This window comes from Balaenoptera musculus, chromosome 17, assembly GCF_009873245.2.
Source record: "Balaenoptera musculus isolate JJ_BM4_2016_0621 chromosome 17, mBalMus1.pri.v3, whole genome shotgun sequence".
Classification (NCBI taxonomy): Eukaryota; Metazoa; Chordata; class Mammalia; order Artiodactyla; family Balaenopteridae; genus Balaenoptera; species Balaenoptera musculus.
Genome location: NC_045801.1, coordinates 64,948,138 through 64,963,022, shown reverse-complemented (window position 1 = coordinate 64,963,022; position 14,885 = coordinate 64,948,138).

Below are 14,885 nucleotides of genomic sequence, written 5' to 3'. Positions count from 1 at the left end.
TTCTCATCTACTAAATGTATATCTTCATGATCACATCAACACCATTACAATAACTGTCTCTTCCCAAATACCTGTAATATGCTAGTTATTTTACATAGATAATTGTGTTTAATCAACCATACAATCCAATGGGCTATGTTTTATTATCCCCATCTTGCAGATGGGGGAAACCAAAGCTCAGAAGTTTTAATTTGCTCAAGGTCCTTTCCTACAGCTGGAAAGTAATAGAAACAGGATTTTAATCCAAGTCTTTTGGACTCCATAGTCCCTTAGACCATTGGATTGGAATGACCTGGAACACATGTAACCAGAGGAATCCTAGACTCAACTGTAGAGATGCATTAGCATCTCTGGGGATGGGGCCCAGAATCGTGCATTTGAACTCACCTCTTAGGCGACCATTATGCTCTGCATAAAAGTACTTGCTACTCAAGGTGGGGTCTGTGGTCCAGGACCAGCAGCATCGGCATCACCTGGGAGCTTGTTAGAAATGTAAATTCTCCGTCCCTATCCCAGCCCTGCTGAATTAGAATCTGCTTAGAGCTAACAGGATCCCCAGGTGATTCATGTGCATATAAGGTTCAGTGAGGCCTGTTCTACAGGGTTGTTGTGAGGATAAAAGATATTAAATATAAAGTGTCTACCATATCAAAAGTACCCTTTGTTACCATTCCCTTTTTTGATTGAATAGAAGGTAGTGTTTGGGGAGGGCCTACAAATATAGGGTTAGGGTAAATATCTGTTTTGCTCTCGCCTTCCTTTTGGGTCTGTGCCCAGTGCTGTTAGGTTGTTTTCCAGTATCTCCCACCCATCCTTCCTTTCCTGAAGCTTATCATGCTGTACGTCCCCTACCTACCCTTTGGTATGGAGTCAGAAGGTATGGGTTTGACTCTCGGCTTGGCCAATTACTGTCTGTGACCTTGGGAAAATCAATTAATATTTCTGACCCTCAATTTTTTCAATTATACAAAGAGGATGAGGAGGATGAAAATACTACATTTTATCACACTAAAACCTAAGAGTTAGTCCTATCTGCCATTATAGTTAGGGTATCAACTGGTGAAGTAAGCACGAAACATAGGAAGAGAAGAAAAGTATTAGGATCTGTATTTTTTTCTAAATTTTAAACACTTCAACCCTTTAAATTTCTTACTCATCTGTTTTAATGACAAGAATCTGCTTTTAGAAACAGGGTAGAAATAATCTATAATAAAAAAAAAAGTTTAGATCTAAATTCACAAAACTTAAAATTTGGCCAGAATCTTTAGGAAATTTTGCCATCCAAATTCCTGATTTTTATGGTAGTAGAAACAACAATTAAGTGACTGTTTAAAATGATGGATTACGTTTCAAGATAAGTAAGGAGTAATAAGGAGGAGTAAGACGTGGAGATCAACTTCCTCCCCACAAATACATTAAAAATACATCTACATGTGGAACAACTCCTACAGAACACCTACTGAATGCTGGCAGAAGACCTCAGACTTCCCCAAAAGCAAGAAACTCCCCATGTACCCGGGAGGACAAAAGAAAAAAGTAAAAACAGAGACAAAATAATAGCGATGGGACCTGCACTTCTGGGAGGGAGCTGTGAAGGAGGAAAAGTTCCCACACACTAGGAAGGCCCTTCACTGGTGGAAATGGGGAGTGGGCGGGGGGGGGGGAAGCTTTGGAGCCATAGAAGAGAGCGCAGCAACAGGGGTGCAGACGGCAAAGAGGAGAGATTCCCGCACAGAGGATCACTGCCGACCAGCCCTCACCAGCCCGAGAGGCTTGTCTGCTCACCCGCCGGGGTGGGCGGGGGCTGGGAGCTGAGTCTCAGGGTTTGGAGGTCAGACCCCAGGGAGAGGACTGGGGTTGGCTGCATGAACACAGCCTGATGGGGACTAGTGCGCCACAGCCGGGAGGGAGTCCGGGAAAAAGTCTGGAACTGCCTAAGAGTCAAGACCATTGTTTCGGGGTGCACGAGGAGAGGAGATTCAGAATACCACCTAAACAAGCTTCAGAGATGGACGCGAGCCATGGCTATCAGTGCAGACACCAGAGACGGGCATGAAATGTTAAGGCTGCTGCTGCCGTCACCAAGAAGCCTGTGTGCGAGCACAGGTCACTCTCCACACCTCCCCTCCCGGGAGCCTGTGCAGCCCGCCACTGCCAGGGTCCTGTGATCCAGGGACAACTTCCCCGGGAGAACACGTGGCGTGCCTCAGGCTGTTGCAACATCACGCTGGCCTCTGCAGCCACAAGCTCGCCCTGCATTCCGTACCCCTCCCTCGCCCCAGCCTGAGTGAGCCAGAGCCCCCTAATCAGCCGCTCCTTTAACCCCGTCCTGTCTGACCAAAGTACAGACGACCTCAGGCTACCTACATGCAGAGGTGGGGCCAAATTCAAAGCTGAACCCCAGGAGCTGTGTGAACAAAGAAGAGAAAGGGAAATCTCTCCCAGCAGCCTCAGGAGCAACAGATTAAATCTCCACAGTCAACTTGATGTACCCTGCATCTGTGGAATACCTGAATAGATAATGAATCATCCCAAAATTGAGGCAGTGGACTTTGGGAGCAGCTGTAGACTTGGGGTTTTTTGTATCCGACAGGCTAGTTTCTGATTTTTATGTTTATGTTAGTATAGTTTTTAGTGCTTGCTATCATTGGTGGATTTGTTTTCTGGTTTGGTGGCTCTCTTCTTTTTTTATTACTTTTTTTAAATTTTAATAAATTTTTTTATTTTAATAGCTATTTTTTAGTTTGTTTTTTCTTTCTTTTTTTTCTCCCTTTTCTTCTGAGCCATGTAGCTGACAGGGTCTTGGTGCTCTGGCAGGGTGTCAGGCCTGACCTCTGAGGTGGGAAAGCTGAGTTCAGGACGTTGGACCACCAGAGACCTCCCGGCCCCATGTAATATCAATCAACGAGAGCTCTCCCAGAGATCTCCGTCTCAACGCTAAGACCCAGCTCCACTCAGCAACCAGCAGGCTCCAGTGCTGGACACCCCATGCCAAACAACTAACAACACAGGAACACAACCCCATCCATTAGCAGAGAGGCTGCCTAAAGTCATAATAAGCTCACAGACACCCCAAAATACATCACCAGACGCAGTCCTGCCCACCAGAAAGACAAGATCCAGCCTCATGCACCAGAACACAGGCACAAGTCCCCTCCATCAGGAAGCCTACACAACCCACTGAACCAACCTTACCCACTGGGGGCAGACACCAAAAAGAACGGCAACTACAAACCTGCAGCCTGTGAAAAGGAGACCCCCAAACATAGTAAGTTAAGCAAAATGAGAAGACAGAGAAATATGCAGCAGATGAAGGAGCAAAGTAAAACCCCCCCAGACCAAACAAATGAAGAGGAAATAGGCAGTCTACCTGAAAAAGAATTCAGAGTAATGATAGGAAAGATGATCCAAAATCTTGGAAATAGAATGAAGAAAATACAAGAAACATTTAACAAGGATCTAGAAGAACTAAAGAGCAAACAAACAATGATGAACAACACAACAAATGAAATTAAAAATTCTCTAGAAGGAATCAATAGCAAAATAACTGATGCAGAAGAACAGATAAGTGACCTGGAAGATAAAATAGTGGAAATAACTACTGCAGAGCAGAATAAAGAAAAAAGAATGAAAAGAATTGAGGACAGTCTCAGAGACCTCTGGGACAACATTCAATGCACCAACATTAAAATTATAGGGGTCCAGAAGAAGAAGAGAAAAAGAAAGGGACTGAGAAAATATTCGAAGAGATTATAGTTGAAAATTTCCCTAATATGGGAAAGGAAATAGTCAATCAAGTCCAGGAAGCGCAGAGTCCCATACAGGATAAATCCAAGGAGAAACATGCAAAGACACATATTAATCAAACTGTCACAAATTAAATACAAAGAAAAAAATATTAAAAGCAGCAAGGGAAAAGCAACAAATAACATACAAGGGAATCCCCATAAGGTTAACAGCTGATCTTTCAGCAGAAACTCTGCAAGCCAGAAGGGAGTGGCAGGACAAAATTAAAGTGATGAAAGGGAAGAACCTACAACCAAGATTACTCTACCCAGCAAGGATCTCATTCAGATTCGATGGAGAAATTAAAACCTTTACAGACAAGCAAAAGTTAAGAGAATTCAGCACCACCAAACCAGCTTTACAACAAATGCTGAAGGAACTTTTCTAGGCAGGAAACACAAGAGAAAGAAAAGACCTACAATAACAAACCCAAAACAATTAAGAAAATGGTAATAGGAACATACATATCAATAATTACCTGAAATGTAAATGGATTAAATGCTCCAACCAAAAGACATAGACTGGCTGAATGGATACAAAAACAAGACCTGTATATATGCTGTCTACAAGAGACCCACTTCAGACCTAGGGACACATACAGACTGAAAGTGAGGGGATGGAAAAAGATATTGCATGCAAATGGAAATCAAAAGAAAGCTGGAGTAGCAATTCTCATATCAGACAAAATAGACTTTAAAATAAAGACTATTACAAGAGACAAGGACACTATATAATGATCAAGGGATCAATCCAAGAAGAAGATATAACAATTGTAAATATATATGCACCCAACATAGGAGCACCTCAATACATAAGGCAAATACTAACAGCCATAAAAGGGGAAATCAACAGTAACACAATCATAGTAGGGGACTTTAACACCCCACTTTCACCAATGAACAGATCATCCAAAATGAAAATAAATAAGGAAACACAAGCTTTAAATGACACATTAAACAATTTGGACTTAATTGATATTTATAGGTCATTCCATCCAAAAACAACAGAATACACTTTCTTCTCAAGTGCTCATGGAATATTCTCCAGAATAGATCATATCTTGGGTCACAAATCAAGCCTTGGTAAATTTAACAAAATTGAAATCACATCAAGTATATTTTCCGACCACAACGCTATGAGACTAGATACCAATTACAGGAAAAAAAATGTAAAAAATACAAACATATGGAGGCTAAACAATACGCTCCTAAATAACCAAAAGATCACTGAGGAAATCAGAAAATACCTAGAAACAAATGTCAGTGAAAACACGACTACCCAAAACCCATGCGATGCAGCAAAAGCAGTTCTAAGAAGGAAGTTTATAGCAATACATTCCTACCTCAAGACACAAGAAAAATCTCAAATACACAACCTAACCTTACACCTAAAGCAATTACAGAAAGAAGAACAAAAAACCCCCATAATTAGCAGAAGGAAAGAAATCATAAAGATCAGGTCAGAAATAAATGACACAGAAATGAAGAAAAAAATTGCAAAAATCAATAAAATTAAAGCTGGTTCTTTGAGAAGATAAACAAAATTGATAAACCACTAGGCAGACTCATCAAGAAAAAAAGGGAAAAGACTCAAATCAACAGAATTAGAAATGAAAAAGGAGAAGTAACAACTGACCCTGCAGAAATACAAAGAATCATGAGGGATTACTACAAGCAACTCTATGCCAATAAAATGGACAACCTGGACAAATGGACAAGTTCTTAGAAAAGCACAACATTCTGAGACTGAACCAGGAAGAAATCGAAAATATAAACAGACCAGTCACAAGTAGTGAAATTGAAACTCTGATTAAAAATCTTCCAACAAACAAAAGCCCAGGACCAGATGGCTTCACAGGCGAATTCTATCAGACATTTAGAGAAGAGCTAACACCTATCCTTCTCAAACTCTTCCCAAATATAGCAGAGGGAGGAACACTCTCAAACTCATTCTGTGAAGCCACCATCACCCTGATACCGTAAGTAGACAAAGATGTCACAAAAAAGAAAACTACAGGCCAATATCAGTGATGAACATAGATGCAAAATTCCTCCACAAAATACTAGCAAACAGAATCCTTTAGCACACTAAAAGGAACATACACCATGATCAAGTGGGATTTATCCTAGGAATGCAAGGATTCTTCAATATATGCAAATCAATCAATGTGATACACCATATTAACAAATTGAAGGATAAAAACCATATGATAATCTCAATAGATGCAGAAAAAGCTTTTGACAAAATTCAACACCGATTTATGCTAAAACCCCTCCAGAAAGTAGGCATAGAGGGAACTTATGTCAACATAATTAAGGCCATATATGACAAACCCACAGTCAACATAGTTCTCAGTGGTGAAAAACTAAAACCATTTCCACTAAGATCAGGAGCAAGACAAGGTTGCCCACTCTCACCACTATTATTCAACATAGTTTTGGAAGTTTTAGCCACAGCAATCAGAGAAGAAAAAGAAATAAAAGGAATCCAAATTGGAAAAGAGGAAGTAAAACTATCACGGTTTGCAGATGACATGATTCTATACCTAGAGAATCCTAAAGATGCTACCAGAAAACTACTAGAGCTAATCAATGAATTTGGTAAAGTAGCAGGATACAAAATTAATGCACAGAAATCTCTTGCATTCCTATACACTAATGATGAAAAATCTGAAAGAGAAATTAAGGAAACTCTCCCATTTACCACTGCAACAAAAAGAATAAAATACCTAGGAATAAACATACCTAAGGAGACAAAAGACCTGTATGCAGAAAACTATAAGACACTGATGAAAGAAATTAAAGATGAAACAAACAGATGGAGACATCTACCATGTTCTTGGATTGGAAGAATCAACATTGTGAAAATGACTATACTACCCAAAGCAATCTACAGATTCAATGCAATCCCTATCAAACTACCAGTGGCATTTTTCACAGAACTAGAACAAAAAATTTCACAATTTGTATGGAAACACAAAAGACCCCGAATAGCCAAAGCAATCTTGAGGAAAAAAAAGGAGCTGAGGGAATCAGGCTCCCTGTTTTCAGACTCTGCTGCAAAGCTACAGTAATTAAGACAGTATGGTACTGGCACAAAAACAGAAATATAGATCAGTGGAACAGGATAGAAAGCCCAGAGATAAACGCACACACATATGGTCACGTTATCTTTGATAAAGGAGGCAAGAATATACAGTGGAGAAAAGACAGCCTCTTCATTAAGTGGTGCTGGGAAAACTGGACAACTACATGTAAAAGAATGAAATTAGAACACTCCCTAACACCATACACAAAAATAAACTCAGAATGGATTAAAGACCTAAATGTAAGGCCAGACACTATAAAACTCTTAGAGGAAAACATAGGCAGAACACTCTATGACATACATCACAGCAAGACCCTTTTTGAACCACCTCCTAGAGAAATGGAAATAAAAACAAAAATAAACAAATGGGACCTAATGAAACTTAAAAGCTTTTGCACAGCAAAGGAAACCATAAACAAGATGAAAAGACAACCCTCATAATGGGAGAAAATATTTGCAAATGAAACAGCTGACAAAGGATTAATCTCCAAAATATACCAGCAGCTCATGCAGCTCAGTACGAAAAAAAAACAAACAACCCAATCCTAAAATGGGCAGAAGACCTAAATAGACATTTCTCCAAAGAAGATATACAGATTGCCAACAAACACATGAAAGGATGCTCAACATCACTAATCATTAGAGAAATGCAAATCAAAACTACAATGAGATATCACCTCAGACTGATCAGAATGGCCATCATCAAAAAATCTACAAACAATAAATCCTGGAGAGGATGTAGAGAAAAGGGAACCCTCTTGCACTGTTGGTGGGAATGTAAATTGATACAGCCACTGTGGAGAACAGTATGGAGGTTCCTTAAAAAACTAAAAATAGAACTACCGTATGACCCAGCAATCCCACTACTGGGCCTATATCCTGAGAAAACCAGAATTCAAAAAGAGTCATGTACCACAATGTTCATTGCAGCACTATTTACAGTAGCCAGGACATGGAAGCAACCTAAGTGTCCATCGACAGATGAATGGATAAAGAAGATGTGGCACATATATACAATGGAATATTACTCAGCCATAAAGGAAATGAAATTGAGTTATTTGCAGTGAGATGGATGGACCTAGAGTCTGTCATACAGAGTGAAGTAAGTCAGAATGAGAAAAATATTGTATGCTAACACACATGTATGGACTCTAAAAAAGAATGGTTCTGAAGAACCTAGGGGCAGGACGGGAATAAAGATGCAGACATAGAGAATGGACTTGAGGACATGGGGAGGGGGCAGGTTAAGGTGGGACGAAGTAAGAGAGTGGCATGGACATATATACACTACCAAATGTAAAATAGATAGCTAGTGGGAAGCAGCCGCATAGCACAGGGAGATCAGCTCGGTGCTTTGTGACCACCTAGAGGGGTGGGATAGGGAGGGTGGGAGGGAGACTCAAGAGGGAGGGGATATGGGGATATATGTATAGGTATAGCTGATTCACTTTTTTGTACAGCAGAAACTAACACAACATTGTAAAGCAGTTATATTCCAATAACATTGTTTAAAAAATAAAAAATTAATAAAATAATGTGATGCCAATCTAGTTACTGGATGTGTTTTATTTTAATTGGTATAATTGTTTTGCAAAAAGTTCCATTTAATGTTATGTTTTTAAGTATAAACATCTCTCTTAATGCATGTTGACTAACTCCCTGTGGTACAATGTATGTATTAATTCATTAGTTCCAACATTAACTGGGTCACAGCTAACAATTGTCTACTGAAATTCAACTCAGTCAACTAGAGGTGCATTTTGGGGTTGTTTTATCTTAGGAAGGACAACAGGAAGTTCCATTACTCTCAAGGTGTGCTTAGCTGATTTTTTTTTTTTAATGGCCTTTTCAGTGCCTTTTGCGTGATACTCTTGGCTTTGGGTGGTATTTTGAGGAAGAGCTTGGCCCCGTCTGTATACATAGCCCAGTTCCCTTCTCTGTGGAGTACCCTTTTTTAGACATCTGTCTCCTGGAGCTTTTAAAGTTCACCTCTTCAAGGAGGCCTTTGTGGGCCACCGTACTGGGCTAGTTCCTCTTCTTTACATCCTCTCAGCACCCCTACGTCCTCTCTCTGAACTGATTCATTGTAGTTTCTTAGGGTCAATGCTCTCTGGGTCAGTGGTTCTGAAGGGGATATTTGGCAACATTGTAGGCACTTTTGCTTGCCAAACCAGTGGCGTTGCTACTGGAATGCAGGAGATAGAAGGCGGGGATATTGCCAAACCCTCTACACTGTACAGGACCGGCGCCCCACCCCAGCAAAGAGTTATCCAACCCCAAACGTCATAGCACTGACGTTGCTCCAGGTTGATTTGCGGTTCCCAGAAGGACCCCACCTTGGCCAAGCCTGCTTCGGTCACCCCTGTTAACCCGGCATGCAAACAATCTCTAGGAAATAAGAATGATTCAATAAGTGTTTGTTGAATTACTTTTAATTGATTGGAGGAATGCATGAATGAAAAAGCAACTTTTCATTTAGTACCGTGTTAAAGCATGCAGGTCTGCTTTTAACCATAAATATTGGTATGAGGGAAGAGCATATCAGGTTCACTGCAGCACTCTGCCTTTCAAACTTGGGTTGACAGAATTGATAATGGAGCATTGGAAAAGATGCATTGTTCGTGCAATCCTGCATATGAAAAAACATAACCTAAGGTGAAGCAAGATCACTGAGCTGTGAACCTGGACCACTGTGTTAACTCTCCCATCCCCTGAGTTGCTTATATAAACTGTGAATTGCGTGGCACTGTCAGCCTACATTGTGTACCCTTGTGAAAAACTCCATAAGGCAGGCATGTACTCTAGGGGGTATTGTTGAGAATTTTGCTTATTATGTGACATAGTGCTTCTTATTAAGGGTTCATGGGAGAAACTGCCCTTTTGTTTCTACTGTGCTTCTGACTTGTTTTTGTCTTAGAAATGCTGTGAATTACAGAATTGAGTGTGTTTCATTTGTGGCATTGGCTACTAAGAAGCTTAAATATAAACTTATGGCTCATTTTCTTCAAGTGTATGGGGTATTATGGTATGCTAATCTCACCCTGGCTATCTTCTTTCTTTACATTTCTTTTTTTTTTTTCTTTTTCACACACACACACTGTATTTTATTTTTACAAGAGATAAATAGACTGACACCAAGCATTGTAAATGGATGACCACAACAAAAGCAACAATGATTGCAATTACCAAACATGAAACACATTCATACTATGTCATAATATTGACATTCAGTCCAGGAATCCTCCACTGTAACAGCTCCTTTACTTTGCAGTGGAAATAGATTTGTATATTCTTTGCCTCTGAGTCCTTGCGGGATTTTTTTAAAAAATTCAAACAGAAAGTCACAAAAATTATACTCATCCTCATCAGTTCACTCAGTCCCATGTAATTACTTTTTTTTTTCATCTTGATCTTTTGTTAGCACTTTTATGAGTTCCTCAGTTTTTCATTAGAGTTCTGAAAATGCTTATTCATTCAGTTCAGCAGTATAGTCAGTTACCAGAAACCTGTACTTGTCAGAGTCTTTTCCATGAATTTCTTGAAGATGAAACCCTTTTATAGGAACATATTTGCAGAAGCATCAGAGTACACCCAGAACTGTCTGTAAATGACAAAAGACTTAAAAATGACCACGGTTAAAGATTTGATGAGAGTTCATAATAATGCAGTTGACAAGAAAATTAGTTATTTCTGAGATATACATTTTAAAGTAATAACTAGGATTATGACTTATAACATTATACCAGAACATATAAGATTTTTAGAAATTTCATGTAATGTCTGAAACATTTATATTAACATATTTCCATACAAATAACCCAATGAAAGTTTAGTATTAGTTGTTTTGTTTGTTTGTTTTTTTATACTGCAGGTTCTTATTAGTCATCAATTTTATACACATCACTTTATACATGTCAATCCCAGTCGCCCAATTCAGCACACCACCATCCCCACCCCACCGCACGTTTCTTTTCATTAAGGTTTTTATCACCCCCTTCTCCCTTCCTTCCTTCTTTCCTTTCTTTCTGCCATGCTAAATGTGTCTTATAAAAAGTGTTTTTTCTTCAAAAGGGACATTTTGAGACATAATTTACTTAATCTGTAAGTATCTGAGTGCTTATTTTATTACAACTGTAGCTTTTTGACAAAGAAATTTACGGTATGCCTTGGACACACAAAACTTAATCAAAACGGTCATCACGAGTAGAGACAACCAGTATTTCTATCAGCTTAAGAGCACGATGCATTCATGGCACTCTTCACTTGCTGTTTCTGGACCCAAGTCCCAGAAAGCATCCAAGGGATGCCCTGGAGATATCTAAGAGACGGGGGGAGAGGAGCGCTAGGTCTGCAGTAATCAAATTGTCTCACAAGTAATGCAGCCACTTTCCTTTCTACTTAGTGCATATCATGGCTTGGCACATACTTCAACTCATTCCTAACCTTTTGAGGTTTTGTTCAGTTCAGCTGGTTTGGGTGTCCCGTACTTAGGCTCGATGTGAGCGGGCCCTTTGCTAGTGGGGCCTCTCTAGCTTTCTCAGCCTTGGTTAAAGAAGTCATTACTATTGAAAAATAATGGATTTTTAAAATTCATCCCATTCCCTGTAAAATTTGGGGATGGGGATGAGGTCTGGGACTGACAAAGACAAACAAACACTTACTTGTAATCTAACCACTGAGAGGCAGTGACTACTAACATTCTGATAAAATCTTCTAGCCTTTTCTCCTACGTATGTGTAAGGATCCATATGTTTTTTAATGGAAATGGGATATTGTGTATATTCTTTTGCAACTGTTGGTGCTCTCTTGTTTGTGGTGGTATTATCTTTCCATGACAAAGAACATTGTTCTACAGTTTTATGTTTGGTGGCTGGATGGTACTCTGTTGTGTGGATATATCATAGTTTATTAACCAATCCAAAATAGACATTTAAGTTGTTTCCATTGTAAATACTATTAAAGTATGGTGTGTGTGTGTGTGTGTGTGTGTGTGTGTGTGTGTGTGTACACACATGCTTTTAAACAGCTTGATTCTGTGATCCAAAGTCAAAACATTTCATAACTTCAATTTAAAGTTTACTTGAGACACAAATACAGAATTGGTCCCGATGCAGACTGATATAGCAGCGTGAGTTTATAATATACATTTGCATTAATACCAGTTGAATACTTCATCTTTATATTTAGTCGGAGAAATAATTACAAGTTGTTTAAGAAAATTAAACAATGTGGATAGCCTAATTCATCTGTGTATATAGCATACACCTGTCTAAGCTAGGTGCATAAAGTAAGTGCTAAATCTTAATTTAAAACATTAGTGTTGTTTTTTATAGACCAAGAATTTCAGAGAGGCATTTTTCCTTTTCAAGAAGAAGGTAGGGTAAATATCTTTGAGATTGAATTTCAGTGAGCAAATTGTTGATCACAATTAATGTGCCACTTTCAGGGCAGAACAGCCCAATCTTCTTTCGTATTAAAGAATTACGAAGACTATTTTACCTTCACAAATTACGGAAAAAGAGGCAGAGATAAAAGAGAAGGGGAGGGAAAAGACAGACAAATCCCCGCAGACCCCCCTGATTTACAGGTGGGATTCAAAAGTCCTGCTGTGTGAAAAAGGCACCATTATGAAGAAACTCTCCTCAAATTACTCAGTCAGAAACAATCCAAAAGGACTAGGGTCGAGCACACCCTTTCAGTATTGTTGCACTGCCACAGCAAATTAAATTCACTCAGGCTGACTTCATGCTATGCATCCCTTCAAAAATGTTTTCTTGCCTGTGCCTCCCCTACCCACCTACTTCCAGCCCCCCAACCAAATGAACTGGTTACCCTGGAAACAAGGGAAGGAAAAAAAATAAGTGCAGTGTTCGTAAACAACATAGCTAAAATAAAATAGAGGAACATTCCAGGCGACTCTGCTGCTATCTTGGTTTTGGGGTCAGTTTTCTGCTCTGTAACATTTGGTAAATATCTTCTTACGTTCTGGCATAGTGTTAAATAAGAATGTAGGAATCAAAAAGCATTGTTTTAAATGAAAGGGCTGCCTACTGAATGGGAGGAGATATTTGCACAAGGTATATCCGATAAGGGGTTAGTAGTCACTGAATAGATAAAGGCACCTGGACTGTGGACATTAATTAGGTAATGCTCAATCAGTAGAGAAGGGAAGTAAAACATTTCCTACTTTTTTAGGTAAAATTTATATTGGTAACTTCAGGAAAGGCAGATTAATTGAATATCAGTTTATTTATTTATTTATTTATTTTTTTCCAGTTTATTTTTTATTTTATCATTTTATCCTTTATTCAAAGACCTTATCATTTGTAAGGTCTTTAGTATAAGCCAGGCACTATTTTGTGTGATTTAAATAAACACCACATCAAAAAAAAAAAAAAAAAAAAGCATTGTCTTGACGCTATGGAAAGATTGGATTTTTAAAAAAATTTTATTGGAATCTAGTTGATTTACAGTGTGTTTCAGGTATACAGCAAAGTGAATCAGTTATACATATACATATATCTAGTCTTTTTTAGATTCTTTTCCCATGTAGGTCATTACAGAGGATTGAGAAGAGACCAGACAGAAAGATTGGATTTTGATGGACACATGAGTTAGTTTGAATGGGTTTTAAGACCAGGTGTGAAAAAAAGTGTCCCCAAAACATCCAGGAGCTCAGGAAGGACCGTTTCTACCCCATGCTGAGATTTGTAAGCGAAGGCTCTGGGAGGTTCGTCTTGTTGGGGTCTTTACTACTGTGGATTTGCAACCGGAGAGTGAGGTCCACACAAGGGCCTCGTTCTGGAAGCTCTGAGTCATTCCGTCTGCCCTCTGCTGTACCTGTTCAACTTCAGTAGCATTTTCCCCGCAGGGAGATGCTTAGAACTATGTATCTTTACCCAGGAGTGGGTACAGTGGTGACTGTCATGGCCCCTGAACAGCTCCCACTGTCCTTCCCTCTCTGACCCTGTCCTTACTGCTGGAGAAATCTGGCCTTTTATAGCACATGCTAATAAGAGCATCAAGCAGATGTCAGTTGTTTTTGGATGACACTAAGACGTGGTATGTAAACAGGGCATACCATGAAGGGAACTTCGCTGTCAGACTCATTAAAAAAATTTTTTTTAATTGAAGTATAGTTGATTTACATTGTGTTAATTTCAGGTGTACAGCAAAGTGATTCAGTTATTTATATATATACTTTTTTCAGATTCTTTTCCATTCTAGGTTATTACAAGGTATTGACTATAGCTCCCTGTGCTACACGGTAGCTCCTTGTTGTTGATTTTATATACAGTCGCGTGTATCTGTTAATCCCAAACTCCTAGTTTATCCCCGTCCCCACCTTTGGGGACCATAAGTTTGTTTTCTATGTCTTTGAGTCTATTTCTCTTTTGTAAATAAGTTCACTTTTACCATATTTTAGATTCCACATGTAAGTGATATCATCTGATGTTTGTCTTTCTCTGTCTGATTTACTTCACTTAGTATGATAATCTCTAGGTCCATTGTCAGACTATTTGTAAACTGCCTTTCTCTACGCTCTTTAGTATGAGAGTGGCTTTTGGCAAAGCTATCAAACAATTCTGACTTTACTGAAGAGGCAAATCTATGTTCAATACAAAACCAAAGGAAAAAGTCTCTCTGTCACATCCTTCTTAACTCCAGCTTTTCTTCGGTGAGTCTAAAATGGAAGGAAATGGCCTGAAGGAAAGTGTTTGAAGACTGTGCTGTGTGTGTCTTTGTCCATGTACTATGCGTGCATATGTTATCTGTCCCAGGCCCCAGGGCAGGACCGGCTTTCCTGTGCCGGGAGCTCGGGCTTCTGCTGGAAAGCAGGTACACAAAGCCTTCTTTAACTTGCGTGCCATAAGCGGTGAGATGAAAAACGCCCACTGATGGTTAACAGATCTGTCCCCTAAGACGCCACTCCTCGGAACATGGCATTTGTTGACTCTGGGCGAAGCTTTTAGTATTTTCGGTGTGCAAGAAGATTTGGCCAGTAGCCCTTC